This window comes from Podarcis vaucheri (genome assembly GCF_965113315.1).
Source record: "Podarcis vaucheri genome assembly, chromosome: 2".
NCBI classification, from domain to species: domain Eukaryota; kingdom Metazoa; phylum Chordata; class Lepidosauria; order Squamata; family Lacertidae; genus Podarcis; species Podarcis vaucheri.
The window spans coordinates 14,261,129-14,275,468 of NC_138760.1; the positions used below are offsets into that span (position 1 = coordinate 14,261,129).

The following is a 14,340-nucleotide window of genomic DNA, read 5'->3' on the forward strand; positions in this document are numbered from 1 at the left end:
ACAAAGGCTTTTATCTAATTGGGCAGTGTGGGAAACAGGAAGACTAACAGACAAGAAAGATCTGAACCAGCAGGGCTGTTGCAACTTTGGTCCAGGTGGGCTCTTCTGGTGTCCTTACATTAACTGGGCAGGCTGCTTCCAAGGCTGTTGGTTTTGTGCTTTGCTGAATACTGGCCACGTAATGTTGGCTTGCAACAGTTGCTCCTTGTACAGCTAGGTGCTGTTGGAAGGGACATTTCATGTTTAATGTGTACTCAAACGCAATGCTTCCTTTAGCATATTTTAAACATATTTTGTTATCCGCTCAGCTGACCAAAAAGAGAGATTCCCCCCCCCTTTCCCCCCTTATAGAAGTGTGTGTGTATATAAGGGTAGCTCAGTGTGGTTGGCTGGGGAGAGCCGCCCCCCCCCCCAAAAAAAGATGGGATATGAAAAGTCAACTCTTGAGGAAAGGTAGCTGTGAACAAAGAGGCCCATTGAATGGACAGAGTGGCGTTCAGAGAGACAGCGTGAAGCAGCTGGCATTTCTCTCCCTCCCCTTTCTACCCAACCAGATTTTGGTCTGAAAATAACCTGGATGTTCCACAGAGCAGGAGCAAATTGACAATGCCGAACGCCTGATCTCCCCTCGCCCCCACCTGCGGCGCTATCAACTCTTTGGTCTCCCCATCTCCCTTCTGCTTGGCCTCCATAACCTCACAGCGAAACGAATTTCAGACATTACTTTCATTCACATCATGTTCACAAAACATTTCTGTTTATTTTTTTTTTAATCCTAACAACCTTCAATTTGATTTTAACGCAATTAACAGCTGCCTGTCGCTCAATAAAATCATATTGCTTTGGCTTACAAAGGTGGTCAGATATCCATCCTTTGTATTTAATTGCGAGGCTTGAGGATACCTTAAAGACTGCCTTCTTTCCAAATTTTCCTTCCTACTTACTTCCGTTCAGCATCTGAGGCCTTGCTGATTGAGCTATAGTGGGCAGTTACTAAGATTATGGGCTTTTTGGTAATAGCACCCACTTTGTGAAATGGCTTCCCAAGGGTAGTTATATGCTATGTAGTATTCATTCTTTGTACTTTTGTTTTGGATGTGTGAAGTATTCTGTGATGTCTTACTCCACAAGCTGCTTTGAATGGAATTCGTGAAAATGCGGGGTATACATTTTTAAATAAATAAAGCAAAGCATATGTTTCTGTTACACAGAATTGGAATGCAACTTGGTGCAGATCAAAAGCACAAGTGGGGGAAAGCACCAGAAGTCTCAGAAGCCAGTCAGGAAAACAGACAAGAACTTTATTGTCTCTCTTAAACAAGAGCAGAACAGAACCACCAGACTCCAGCCAGATATAATGAAGTCCAATGCCATCTAGTGATGAAACACTAGAATTATACTATCCATATACCATCAAAGGGAAGCACCACCTAGGTCTTTCCTGCGAATCTCAGCTCAATATGTTTTCTACCTCAAAGCTCTGGAGGTGCAGGGATCCTTTGGGCAAAGAGACCCCTAAACAAGTGGAGTGGAAAACAGAGGCGCATCAGCACCAACAAAACAAAACAGGAACCAGACAGCACGCACCACCAGTGTCAACATTTTTAATTCCTCTGATGGGTTTGTTCCTTGATGGTGTCAGCCAGCAAAATTCACATCGATGTCAATCACAGTTTTGTATGAGACTGCTGAGCAGGATGGTATCCTTTCGAAAAATAAAAATTATGCCAGCACACCAATATAAATGCCACTTCAACAGACTGGCCTTCATGGGTTGTTTCTCATCAGCCTCCAAGTGCAACAGGAACAGCTGCCAGGAGCCAGACTCCTCCACCTGAGCAGGGAAAAAGTGAACGAGACAGTTTCAGAAGGGCCAGCATCTTCATACCTGGGCTGTTTTAAGGTGAAAATGAGAGAGACTTGCCAAACTGAAGCTTTAGTTGCAAGTTAACTCGCTTCTCTCTGGTGCTACGTCTATACAGGTGTTGCAGAACCAGATTCTGAGAATTGGTATTGTTATTCAGTGACCCAGGGAGCTCTGGGTCTCTTGCACCGGGGCCTGGATCCCCTGCCCCTTTCCCAAAAAACCTTTAAAATATAGAACTATTACATTAAAACATTTGTTGTTGTTGTTTAGTCATTTAGTCGTGTCCGACTCTTCGTGACCCCATGGACCAGAGCACGCCAGGCACTTCTGTCTTCCACTGCCTCCCGCAGTTTGATCAAACTCATGCTAGTAGCTTCAAGAACACCATCCAACCATCTCGTCCTCTGTCGTCCCTTCTCCTTGTGCCCTCCATCTTTCCCAACATCAGGGTCTTTTCCAGGGAGTCTTCTCTTCTCATGAGGTGGCCAAAGTATTGGAGCCTCAGCTTCACGATCTGTCCTTCCAGTGAGCGCTCAGGGCTGATTTTCTTCAGAATGGATAGGTTTGATCTTCTTGCAGTCCATGGGACTCTCAAGAGTCTCCTTCAGCACCATAATTCAAAAGCATCAATTCTTCGGCGATCAGCCTTCTTTATGGTCCAGCTCTCACTTCCATACATCACTACTGGGAAAACCATGGCTTTTACTATACGGACCTTTGTTGGCAAGGTGATGTGTCTGCTTTTTAAGATGTTGTCTAGGTTTGCCATCACCTTTCTCCCAAGGAGCAGGCGTCTTTTAATTTCGTGACTGCTGTCACCATCTGCACTGATCATGGAGCCCAAGAAGGTAAAATCTCTCACTGCCTCCATTTCTTCCCCATCTATTTGCCAGGAGGTGATGGGCCCAGTGGCCATGATCTTCGTTTTTTTGATGTTGAGCTTCAGACCATATTTTGCGCTCTCCTCTTTCACCCTCATTAAAAGGTTCTTTAATTCCTCTTCACTTTCTGCCATCAAGGTTGTGTCATCTGCATATCTGAGGTTGTTGATATTTCTTCCGGCAATCTTAATTCCGGCTTGGGATTCATCCAGCCCAGCCTTTCGCATGATGAATTCTGCATATAAGTTAAATAAGCAGGGAGATAATATACAGCCTTGCCGTACTCCTTTCCCAATTTGGAACCAATCAGTTGTTCCATATCCAGTTCTAACTGTAGCTTCTTGTCCCACATAGAGACTTCGCAGGAGACAGATGAGGTGATCAGGCACTTCCATTTCTTTAAGAACTTGCCATTAAAATATATTGCATCACAAATGTTTGGTAAATCATGACCCATTGTGTCCATCAAGTGCAACAGGTTCTCAAGAAAACCAAGCGCTGACTTATTGATTCTATATGACACCAGTCCTAAAGGATCTACACTGACTCTCAATATGTTTCTGAGCAGTATTAAAAGAGTCGGTGCTGAACTTTAAAGCCCTAAATGGTTGTATACCTGAAGGAGTCTCCATCCCCATCATTCAGCCTGGACACTGAGGTCCACCTCCGAGGGCCTTCTGGCAGTTCCCCCAAGTTACAGGGAACCAGGCAGAGGGCCTTCACGGCAGTGGCACCCTCCCTGTGGAATACCCTCCTATCAGATGTCAAGGAGATAAATAACTATACAACTTTTATAAGACATGTATGAGGAAGTTTTTAATGTTTGATGTTTTGTTATGTTCTTATATGTGTTGGAAACCACCCAGAGTGCCAGATGGGCAGGGTATTAATAAATAATAAAATTATTATTATTGTTATTGCTATTGTTATTCTTATTACTATTCTTATTAAGTTCACACTGATCTGGTATTCTATTGGGATTTTTTAATTTTACTATATATTCAACGAAGTCAAACCAAATAGTACAAAATTTGTCTTTTTTTTAAAAAAAGGTCCTCTAAATCATAGAACTGTAAAGTTGGGACCCTAAGGATCATCTAGTCCAACCCCCTGCAAAGCAGGAATATGCAGCTGTCCCATATGGGGATCGAACCTCCAGCCTTGATGTTATCAGCACCACGCTCTAACCAACTGAGCTACCCAGAGCATACAAGATCCTATTCATTTTAATGGGACTTGAGCTAGCAGACAGCTTCCTAGTGCATTCTGTCCTTGGTCTTTATATGTCTATATCTGTATTTACTTTCCAGTTCCTTAACGAGAAACAAGATGTTTATAGGAACAAAGTACCAGACCGTATCTAAGCTGGACGGTTAAGTCAAGGCTTGTGAATCGGGCCCCATAAGTACCAGCTGCCTATGTCAGGAGCCTGAGGTCTCTAAGTGAGGATTCTAGCAGTGGAATCCAGAGACTTTCCTTTCTGCTCCTTCGTGGTAGCTTAAAGCAAAGGGAGCTGCTAGAACAAACTTCAGCACCATCATTGCAGATGGCCAGAAGTTGTATTTGGCTACATGGGACCAAAAGGGCTGCTGACTCTGGTCTAGCACTACAGTCTGAGTATCTCAAAAGGTCAGGCATTTCCTTATTTATGAAATGTGTTAGACCACCCTTCCGAGAAACTCCCAGAAGAGTGTATCAGGTCAATCTCAAATCACATGTTCAAAGCAACAAGTGAACCAAACAGCAGCATGAAGATTCAGTATGAAGATATAGCAGGTCAGATTAAATCTCATTCAAGCCATATGTGGTGGGATTGTCTGTTAGTTAATGAATTCTGGAAACAGATTGGTATAGAAATATCGGGAATTGCGGGTAGGAAGGTGGGAATATCTAAATTAATGGTTCTTATTAGCCTGAGTAGCGTCGAGCTAGAAATGAAAGAGGAATGAAAATGGGTAAAATTGGTGGTAATTGCAGCCAGACAGGTAATTGGAAAAATGCAGAAGAGCTAGGGGGAACCAATGGAGGAAAAACCTGAAAAATATTATAATTTTAGAATATCTAACCGTGAAGATACACAAAATAAAAGGGTTTAAGGTCAATGAGAAGGAGGAGGGTGATTGGTTTGAGAAGATATTGAATTATTTGGGCAGGTCTGAACAATTTGGGGCAATTAAAATGTTGAAAGTTAAACCTTGTGGCGGGAGGAGTGTTAATGAATTGTACATATGGCTGATTTGAATATGTTATTATTGATTATGTATACCCAATGTATCAGCCGCCTGGCGGGTCTCACTGTGTTTTGGTTGTTGGTAAAAAAAAAGTAATTAAAAAAAAATCTCATTCAAGGCAGCTATGTGCCATTATGTTCCCATCCACACTGTACATTTCAGAAATATGGCTTTCCCCAAAGAATCTTGAGAACTGCAGTTTACCCTTCTCAGAGCTATAATTCCCAGCACCCTTAACAAACTACTGTTCTCAGGATGCCCTGGGAGAAGCCATGTGCTTTAAATGTACATGCATGTTTCTACCTGAGCAAACAGCATTGCCTGGCACTGGAATGACGTCATGGTTGGTGCCTGGCAAGCCTCCCTGGGCAGGGCATTACATACATAGGGCACCGCAACCAGAAAGGCCTTCTCTCCAGTCTGCATCATAGGCATCAACCAAGCTGTTCTGAGATTGACAGCTTGGCTACCTGCCTCCTGACTTGACTAACAAGTTGCCTGCAGGCCTTCAGCCCTGTTGCTGTAACACGGCCCCAGCTCTGTGTAATTAATGGCCCTTCTCATACCCTCCAACATTTCTCTGATTAAAATAGGGACCTATTGCATTATTCGGAACACGGGTGGCGCTGGGGTCTAAACCACAGAGCCTAGGGCTTGCCGATCAGAAGGTTGGCGGTTCGAATCCCCACGATGGGGTGAGCTCCTGTTGTTCGGTCCCTGCTCCTGCCCACCTAGCAGTTCAAAAGCACGTCAAGTGCAAGTAGATAAATAGGTACCGCTCTGGCGGGAAGGTAAACAGTGTTTCTGTGCGCTGCTCTGGTTCGCCAGAAGCGGCTTAGTCATGCTGGCCAAATGACCTGGAAGCTGTCTGTGGACAAACGCCGGCTCCCTCGGCCTATAGAGCGAGATGAGCGCACAACCCCAGAGTCATCCGCGACTGGACCTAATGGTCAGGGGTACCTTTACCGTTATATTATTATTATTATTATTATTATTATTATTATTATTATTATTATTATTATTATTATCCCAGCCACTCTGGATGTTTTCCAACATATATAAAAACATAATAAAATATTAAACATAAAAAAACCTTCCCTATACAGGGCTCCCTTCAGATGGCTCTGGGATCAGATAACTCCATACCCTCCAGCATTTCTCTCATGAAAATAGGGACATCCTAAGGAAAAGCGGGACATTCTGAGATCGAATGAGAAACTGGGATGGTTTCTGTAAATCTAGGACTGTCCCTGGAAAATAGGGACACTTGGAGGGTCTGCCTTCCAAAGCAATCCCCAAAACATTGTGTGAGGGGAGAGCTCTGTCTGGAGCTAAATGTCCAGTGCTGCTTGTTAAGATGTTCTAGTCTAGACTCTGAAGACAAGGGCTAAACATGTTTTGAAGGCAGTTCAGGATGATTAGCCTCAGCCTAAGCTGTCTGCAATGCTGTGCTCTTTTTGTTCTGAAGGGGAGCGAACATGTGCAGCAGTATGTTTGTGCCAGAAGGAGCGGATTTGGTCAATGAGCCAAATCTGAAAAAGAGCTGGGCTTTTAAATGCAGTTAGTGCAAAGTGTGAGAAAAGTGTGCCCTCCCATTATTCTGGACCACAACTTCTTTCAACCCTGATTATCAGCCAGCTGGGGATGATGGGAAATGTAGTCCAAAGGATCAGGAGAGCACTATTGAGGAAGGCTGGCCTCCACCTATTAAATGAATACCAATGAGCACTTGGTCTATCACAGCCTAGCAAGTGAGTAATACCAGTGGAAATTCCTCATTTTACCTTCTTTGTTGCGGGAAAAGAAGGGTATGAAGAAATAAATTTATGTACAGTGTGTTCTCGGGAGGGGAAGAGAACCTAATTGGCCTGGGATTCGGATTCGGATGTTGAACCTGAGGAATCCCAGCCTGCACAGGAGTCCCCGCCTCCAGAACCAGCTGAGCCGGGGCTGGGGCTTGAGCCTGAAGGGTCCTCACCTGTGCTGGATCCTCAGGTGCAGGCACCAGCTGAGTCTGCTCTGGCTCCTGAGGTGATGGAGGACCCATTGCCTGCAGGTGCTCCACTCTCAGCCCCGTCAGAGGAAGGTGAGGTTGCCTCTGGGTCCAGTAACCCTCCAGCCTCTCCTGAGCTGCAGAGGCTCAGGGCAGAGAGGCGGAGGGAACTAAGTTCCCACAGGAGGAGTGCTCGCCTCCAGGCCAGGAGAGGCGAGTCACCTGAGGATCGGGGCCGCCCTGTGCCTCGGGGCAGATAAAAGCCAGCCAGCCTCAGTCCCAAGTTGTGGGAGCAACTTTTTGATTGTCAGTTCCTGCCTGAACCCTGTCCTGCTATCCTGCCAGAGCTCCTGACCTCACCTGACTACCTGCCCTGCGTCCAGCTTCAACTTCTTCGGACTGCCTCCATACTGCACCTTCGACCTTGGACTGGATTCGGACCTCGCCTCTCGGTTAACCCACGGGACCAGCACACTAATATGGCTGCAACTGGGCCTTTGCTTATCGGTAGAGAAAGTTCCAGGCATGTTGCATGGAGAACATAAGCAGCAGAATGATGGAGAAAAGAACAAAAATAAGAGTGGGTCCCACACTGAAAGTTAGGGTTAAGAGTGAGATCTGATCTGTATCTTTAAATTCTTAGATGTGCTAAGAATATTCTGTTCAGTTCTACCCTTAAGTGGTAGCACTTAGGAAAGATTACAGCAGGTGAAGTATACTCATTAAGCCCACAGGTGAAATCACAGGTAAGAAAGAGGTGAAGAAGAAGAAGAAGAAGAAGAAGAAGAAGAAGAAGAAGAAGAAGGAAGAAGAAAGCTTGTAAAGAAGCTGGTAAAATGCGGTCTTGACTATGCTACCACTCAGTGGATTTGTAACTGGCTGACTGACCGAACCCAAAGGGTGCTCATCAATGGTTCCTCTTCATCCTTCACAATCTGTCCTTCCAGTGAGCACTCAGCCCTGTTTAGGGAAGCTTTTAATGTTTGATGTATCATAGTATTTTAATATTCTTTTGGAAGCCGCCCAGAGTGGCTGGGGGAACCCAGCCAGATGGGCGGGGTATAAATAATAAATTATTATTATTATTATTATTATTATTATTATTATTATTATCCTGGAGAAGAGTGACTAGTGGGGTGCCACAGGGTTCTGTATTGGGCCGGGTCTTATTCAACATCTTTATCAACGACTTGGATGATGGACTCAAGGGCATCCTGATCAAATTTGCAGATGACACCAAACTGGGAGGGGTGGCTAACACCCCAGAGGACAGGATCACACTTCAAAATGACCTTGACAGATTAGAGAACTGGGCCAAAACAAACAAGATGAATTTTAACAGGGAGAAATGTAAAGTATTGCACTTGGGCAAAAAAAATGAGAGGCACAAATACAAGATGGGTGACACCTGGCTTGAGAGCAGTACATGTGAAAAGGATTTAGGAGTCTTGGTTGACCACAAACTTGACATGAGCCAACAGTGTGACGCGGCAGCTAAAAAAGCCAATGCAATTCTGGGCTGCATCAATAGGAGTATAGCATCTAGATCAAGGGAAGTAATAGTGCCACTGTATTCTGCTCTGGTCAGACCTCACCTGGAGTACTGTGTCCAGTTCTGGGCACCACAGTTCAAGAAGGACACTGACAAACTGGAACGTGTCCAGAGGAGGGCAACCAAAATGGTCAAAGGCCTGGAAACGATGCCTTATGAGGAACGGCTAAGGGAGCTGGGCATGTTTAGCCTGGAGAAGAGGAGGTTAAGGGGTGATATGATAGCCATGTTCAAATATATAAAAGGATGTCACATAGAGGAGGGAGAAAGGTTGTTTTCTGCTGCTCCAGAGAAGCGGACACGGAGCAATGGATCCAAACTACAAGAAAGAAGATTCCACCTAAACATTAGGAAGAACTTCCTGACAGTAAGAGCTGTTTGACAGTGGAATTTGCTGCCAAGGAGTGTGGTGGAGTCTCCTACTTTGGAGGTCTTTAAGCAGAGGCTTGACAACCATATGTCAGGAGTGCTCTGATGGTGTTTCCTGCTTGGCAGGGGGTTGGACTCGATGGCCCTTGTGGTCTCTTCCAACTCTATGATTCTATGATTCTAAGAAGAAGAAAAAGAAGACACAGCCTCATCAGGCAGGCTTTATCAGGACCATGGAAAGCTCCAAGTGAGTTCTACTGGCTCCACATCTTGGGCAATGGGAAAGATGTTGTCTCAGTGAGGAGTTGCAGTTCCAAGTCCTGTTCAGCAGTTAACTCTGACTCCCTAAAGGAGATGGTGGTGCATTTGCCAGGTCCTTGTCCAGTTCTACAATATAATCTCAGGTTTTTGTGACACAGAGGAGACAAAGAAGCTTCTGGGGAGTCGTCATCAGAGCCAGAGGGAGTTGGAAGAGGTATGTCCCCACAGGAGGGCACAGGAGGAAATGCTGGGTGTTCCTCCTTGAGGAATCTGCATCTTCACCCTCACCAGAGCCTTCCCTGGGGCAGTTCAGGAGTCATGACAGGGAGACAACTTAGTTGCAGTACCTTTCACCAATTTCTCCCCATCATATTTGCTTTCCTGCTCATTTTCATGGGTGGAAGAAAGGAAGGGACATCACAGCCATAGAAATAATTTGAGAGACAAGCCACGTCTCTCTCGTTTCCCTCCTGCCGCATGGCAGGACATACAGGCACGTAAGGCCAGACCTCTGGGCTGCGATGTGACAGCCCTAAAAGGTGTGATGCGATCTTGGAAATGTTTAAGCCCACTGAGCTGGAGCATATGCTTTATGACAAACCCAAGCTGCAAGGAAAGAGAGACGCAGACATGCTAAATTTATTTAGTAAATCAACACTCTCCCAAAACCCAACCTAATGGAAAGAAAGATGGAAGACCTCAAAGGTCTGATCTTCATAGCTCCTGAGTTTCTTTGAGTTGGCCGTGGTATGTATTCTGGATTGAGCCTTCATTCTGCGCCTCAAAGTACCTTTCTGTCCAGTTCCTATTGGTACTGGAAAGGACTTTGTTTAATAGATCTGCTTGTGTTTGTGGAGTCATTTGCAGATGGAAATATAGAAAATCCTCATCTTTGTTATTTTATTTAACCGTAGAAGCAAAACAAACATTTAAAAGTCTTGCATTCTGATAAATAAATTATGACGAAGCAAAGAAGCACATTTTGCCCCAGAAACAACAGGGTGGCTTGCTGTTGTTGCTTTGAATTCTCAAATTTATTAAACATTAACGTGGCATACAAAGTTTTCTTACATTTGCAAAAAACATAGGACAACGGTATGCTGTACAGATGAAGAGGTAATTAGCAATAAGCAGAGGTAAGTAACACAGAAGGCTGATCGCCAAAGAATTGATGCTTTTGAATTATGGTGCTGGAGGAGACTCTTGAGAGTCCCATGGACTGCAAGAAGATCAAACCGATCCATTCTTAAGGAAATCAGCCCTGAGTGCTCACTGGAAGGACAGATCCTGAAGCTGAGGCTCCAATACTTTGGCCACCTCATGAGAAGAGAAGACTCCCTGGAAAAGACCCTGACGTTGGGAAAGATGGAGGGCACAAGGAGAAGGGGACGACAGAGGACGAGATGGTGGTACAGTGTTCTCGAAGCTACCAGCATGAGTTTGACCAAACTGCGGGAGGCAGTGGAAGACAGGAGTGCCTGGGGTGCTCTGGTCCATGGGGTCATGAAGAGCTGGACATGACTGAACGACTAAACAACAACAACAACAAGTAACACACACACACACACACACACACACACACACACACGAGTTTCACTAAACATGTTCATATCCATGTATTCTTGTATAAATAGATTGTGTGAATAATTGCCATTTCCTTTATGTTCTGTTTCAGGAGAAGATCAGTTCTCTACAACTGGAGAAATGTATTTGACACATCTAGCTTTGGTCCAGGCATTTTAATACATTTTAATACATTCATAAATGGATTCCAAATGGCAAAGAAAAAGTACATTGGCTTTGCTTTCCCCTTGGCTAAATTTGCAGTAAATATCCATTTTTTCTGCAATACTGTTATTCCAAAATCTGTGGTGTCACACATCCAAAGTAAGTGTACCTGACAGTTTCAAACTTTTTTTCTGTCTCCAGCCTTATAGAAATGATTTGTTTTTAACATCTTCATTCTTCCACCTCCTATATATTCAGAAGTGCCAACTGAGTGATATAGTTTGCTTTGTAATCACAGTGATCTCCTTAAAAATCATGGTCCAATGTGATGCAATGGACAGACATTCCCAACACTTATGTATACATGAGCCCCATAGCCCATATATAACAGTTATAACACTCAGAACTGAACTAGGTGGCATTTAGTGGAGTTAGATACCAACAATGGATCCTTCTTAAGGAACAGTCTCTGGCCATTGCAGAGACAGATTTTACAGGCTGTTTATTCCACAAGTTAGTCCAGGCATCATCTTGTACAACTTGTCCAGTATCATATTCCCAGAGCCCTTTTAACGAATAAAAGAATTTTCTGTTTTGTCAGCTGGAAAGGAATATATCCTGGAAGCCAGACCTTAAGTAGTATGCTCAGATTCTACTATAAGATATTCAGACCTGGTAAGGGATATTGCATTCTTTCTCATAGCCTGTAAAATTGTAAAAATGATGAACCTGGTAAAAATTAAAGCTCAAGTATACGGTAAATTAATGGCTACCGAAAGGCCCCCAGACTGACTATGAAAAGAGGCAAGGTAAAATGTTAAAATATATTTTGAGGGAAGGTTTCAGAATGGAGTTTGCACATACCTGAGCAATCACTACTATTACCACCGCTGAAGTGCTTGATTCCATGGGCTTTGAGAACTAAAATTAAGGTAAGAATTGGGGGTATTGTGACCCTCTCAATGTTGTTCAACTCCCATCTTCCCATATCATTGAGTATGCTAGACCAGCACCCCTGACTTAAGAGAATCCCAACTCCACCAACATGTTGTCAGTAGATTAATGCCACTGGTGGTTACACAAGGACACACCAGTCTGTGCCACGTGTCAACCACAAGAAGAAAAACGGGGCATCTTTGGCTGCAAGGAACCCTGGTGCCCCACACAGACCCATTCAAAGAACAGCAATAATTGCTTATTTCCTCCCCTGATTGGTTTGGAAGATCATACCATGGAAAGCATAAACATGAAGTTTGTTTTTCAAGCCAGAGTATATTTTCTTTCGAATGCCCTGGTTATTTTGACTGAAAATAACAGAAGGTGTGAAATGTCTTCTTTTGGCACCAAGGAAGTCTCACCTGGCTCCCTTCAATGTCGCAGTCTGAAGTGTGGAGACAATGTCCAAGCTTCCATTGCTTGTGGGTGGGGTGATTTGCCTCTTCCATCCTCTGTCTCAGCAAGTGTTAACAACTTTCCACCCACTTGGCTTCCTAAGCTATAATTCTCAACTTTGCTGAGTCCTGCCCCTGCAGAGAATACTGCTTTTGTGACCTTTGAGGACAGGTGGGTTTGTGGGTTGTTAACTCAGCTATATATTCCAAAATAGACTATTGAGAAAAGCAACCTCCTCTGGGCATGAGGGTGTGGGTGGCATAAATATATTTCACTGCAGAAAATAAGTTTCTGATTGTTCTCAACGTTATTTATTTACTGCTTTATTCTTTTTGTTGGTAGTGATAATGGATTTTTTCTGGCAGTAGCAATTGGTGCCTTAAACATCTAGTACAGGGGTCAGCAAACTTTTTCAAAAGGGGGCTGGTCCACTGTCCCTCAGACCTAGTGGGGGGCCGGACTATTTTTTTGGGGTGGTGGTGAATGAATTCCTATGCCCCACAAATAACCCAGAGATGCATTTTAAATAAAAGGACACATTCTACTCATGTAAAAACACCAGGCAGGCCCCACAAATAACCCAGAGAGGTATTTTAAATAAAAGGACACATTCTACTCATGTAAAAACATGCTGATTCCTGGACCGTCTGTGGGCCGGATTTAGAAGGCAATTCGGCCAGATCCGGCCCCCGGGCCTTAGTTTGCTTACCCATGATCTAGTAATGCCAGCAAAGACATTCCTTCATCTTCTCCAGTCATGAGCTCCTCAGTAAATGACACTTTGGTTGTCATGTATGAAGGCCACTCAAAAAAAGCAGCCCTACAGGATCTGACCAAAGGCCTATTTAGTCCAATATTCCAAAACCTCCAACATTTCTCTAATGAAAATAGGGATGTCCTGTTCAATAACAATTTTATTATTTATACTCCACCTATCTGACTGGGTTGCTTCAGCCACTCTGGGTGGCTTCCAAAATATATAAAACATAATAAAACATTAAAAAAAACCTTCCCCATATAGGACTGCCTTTAGAAGTCTTCTAAAGGTTGTGTAGTTACTTATGTCCGTGGCTCGAGCGTCGCATAATACCATATGCTCCAATATTTCTCTGATGAAAATAGGGATGTATTTAGGAAAAGCGGGACGTTCCAGGATCAAATAAGAAACTGGGACAACTTCTGTAAATCTAGGACTGTCGTGGAAAATAGGGACACTTGGAGGGTCTGATATTCTGTTTCCATAGTGGACAATAGGGTTGCCATATGTCCAAACATTACTGGGCTTTCAAAGGCAGAATTGACATCCGGGGCGAAAGGCGGAGTATCTTGGGGTATCATGGTTTTTATTTTTTTTAACCCTAACCTCTTCTGTTCATGTTCCTCAGCAGCTGGCATTCATTCGGAACCTTGCTGTCTCCAATATTGGAGCTACTGTGCTGCCATTACAACTTGGAGCCATTAGAAGCCTCACCTGCCATGATTTGCTCTAATTCCCTTTTAAATCCATCGAAGTTGGTGGCCATCACTACTACATCTTGTGTTGGTGAAACCCATCATTCAACATGTGATGTCTGATGAAGTGCCTACAGATTATAATTGACACAATTGCCGTAAATATTAATGCTGCAAGTCCAAAGTCCGGCTTTCTAAGAAACCATTCCTTTGCCAAAACCTTTTCTCATATGTTAACCAGCATTCAGAACACGATACAGTGGTACCTAGGGTTAATAACTTAATTCGTTCCGGAGGTCCGTTCTTAACCTGAAACTGTTCTTAACCTGAAGCTAATGGGGCCTCCCGCTGCTGCCGCGCCGCTGGAGCATGATTTCTGTTCCAATCCTGAAGCAAAGTTCTTAACCTAAGGTAATATTTCTGGGTTAGCGGAGTCTGTAACCTGAAGCGTATGTAACCTGAAGCATATGTAACCCGAGGTTTTGTTATTTAGTCATTTAGTCGTGTCCGACTCTTCGTGACCCCCATGGACCAGAGCACGCCAGGTACTCCTGTCTTCCACGGCCTCCCGCAGTTTGGTCAAACTCATGCTGGTAGCTTCGAGAACACTGTCC

At 44.1% G+C, this 14,340-nt stretch overlaps 1 long non-coding RNA gene across 1 annotated transcript in view; it reads right to left on the reverse strand.

Annotated features, from left to right (window-relative positions):
• Nucleotides 1-1,590: 1,590 nt before the first annotated feature.
• Nucleotides 1,591-14,340, reverse strand: part of LOC309526702 — a 29,064-nt gene continuing 16,314 nt past the window's right edge. The window contains exon 3 of the long non-coding RNA XR_014216860.1: nt 1,591-1,834. This is a non-coding gene — a long non-coding RNA (uncharacterized lncRNA). The remainder of the gene's footprint in view (nt 1,835-14,340) is intronic.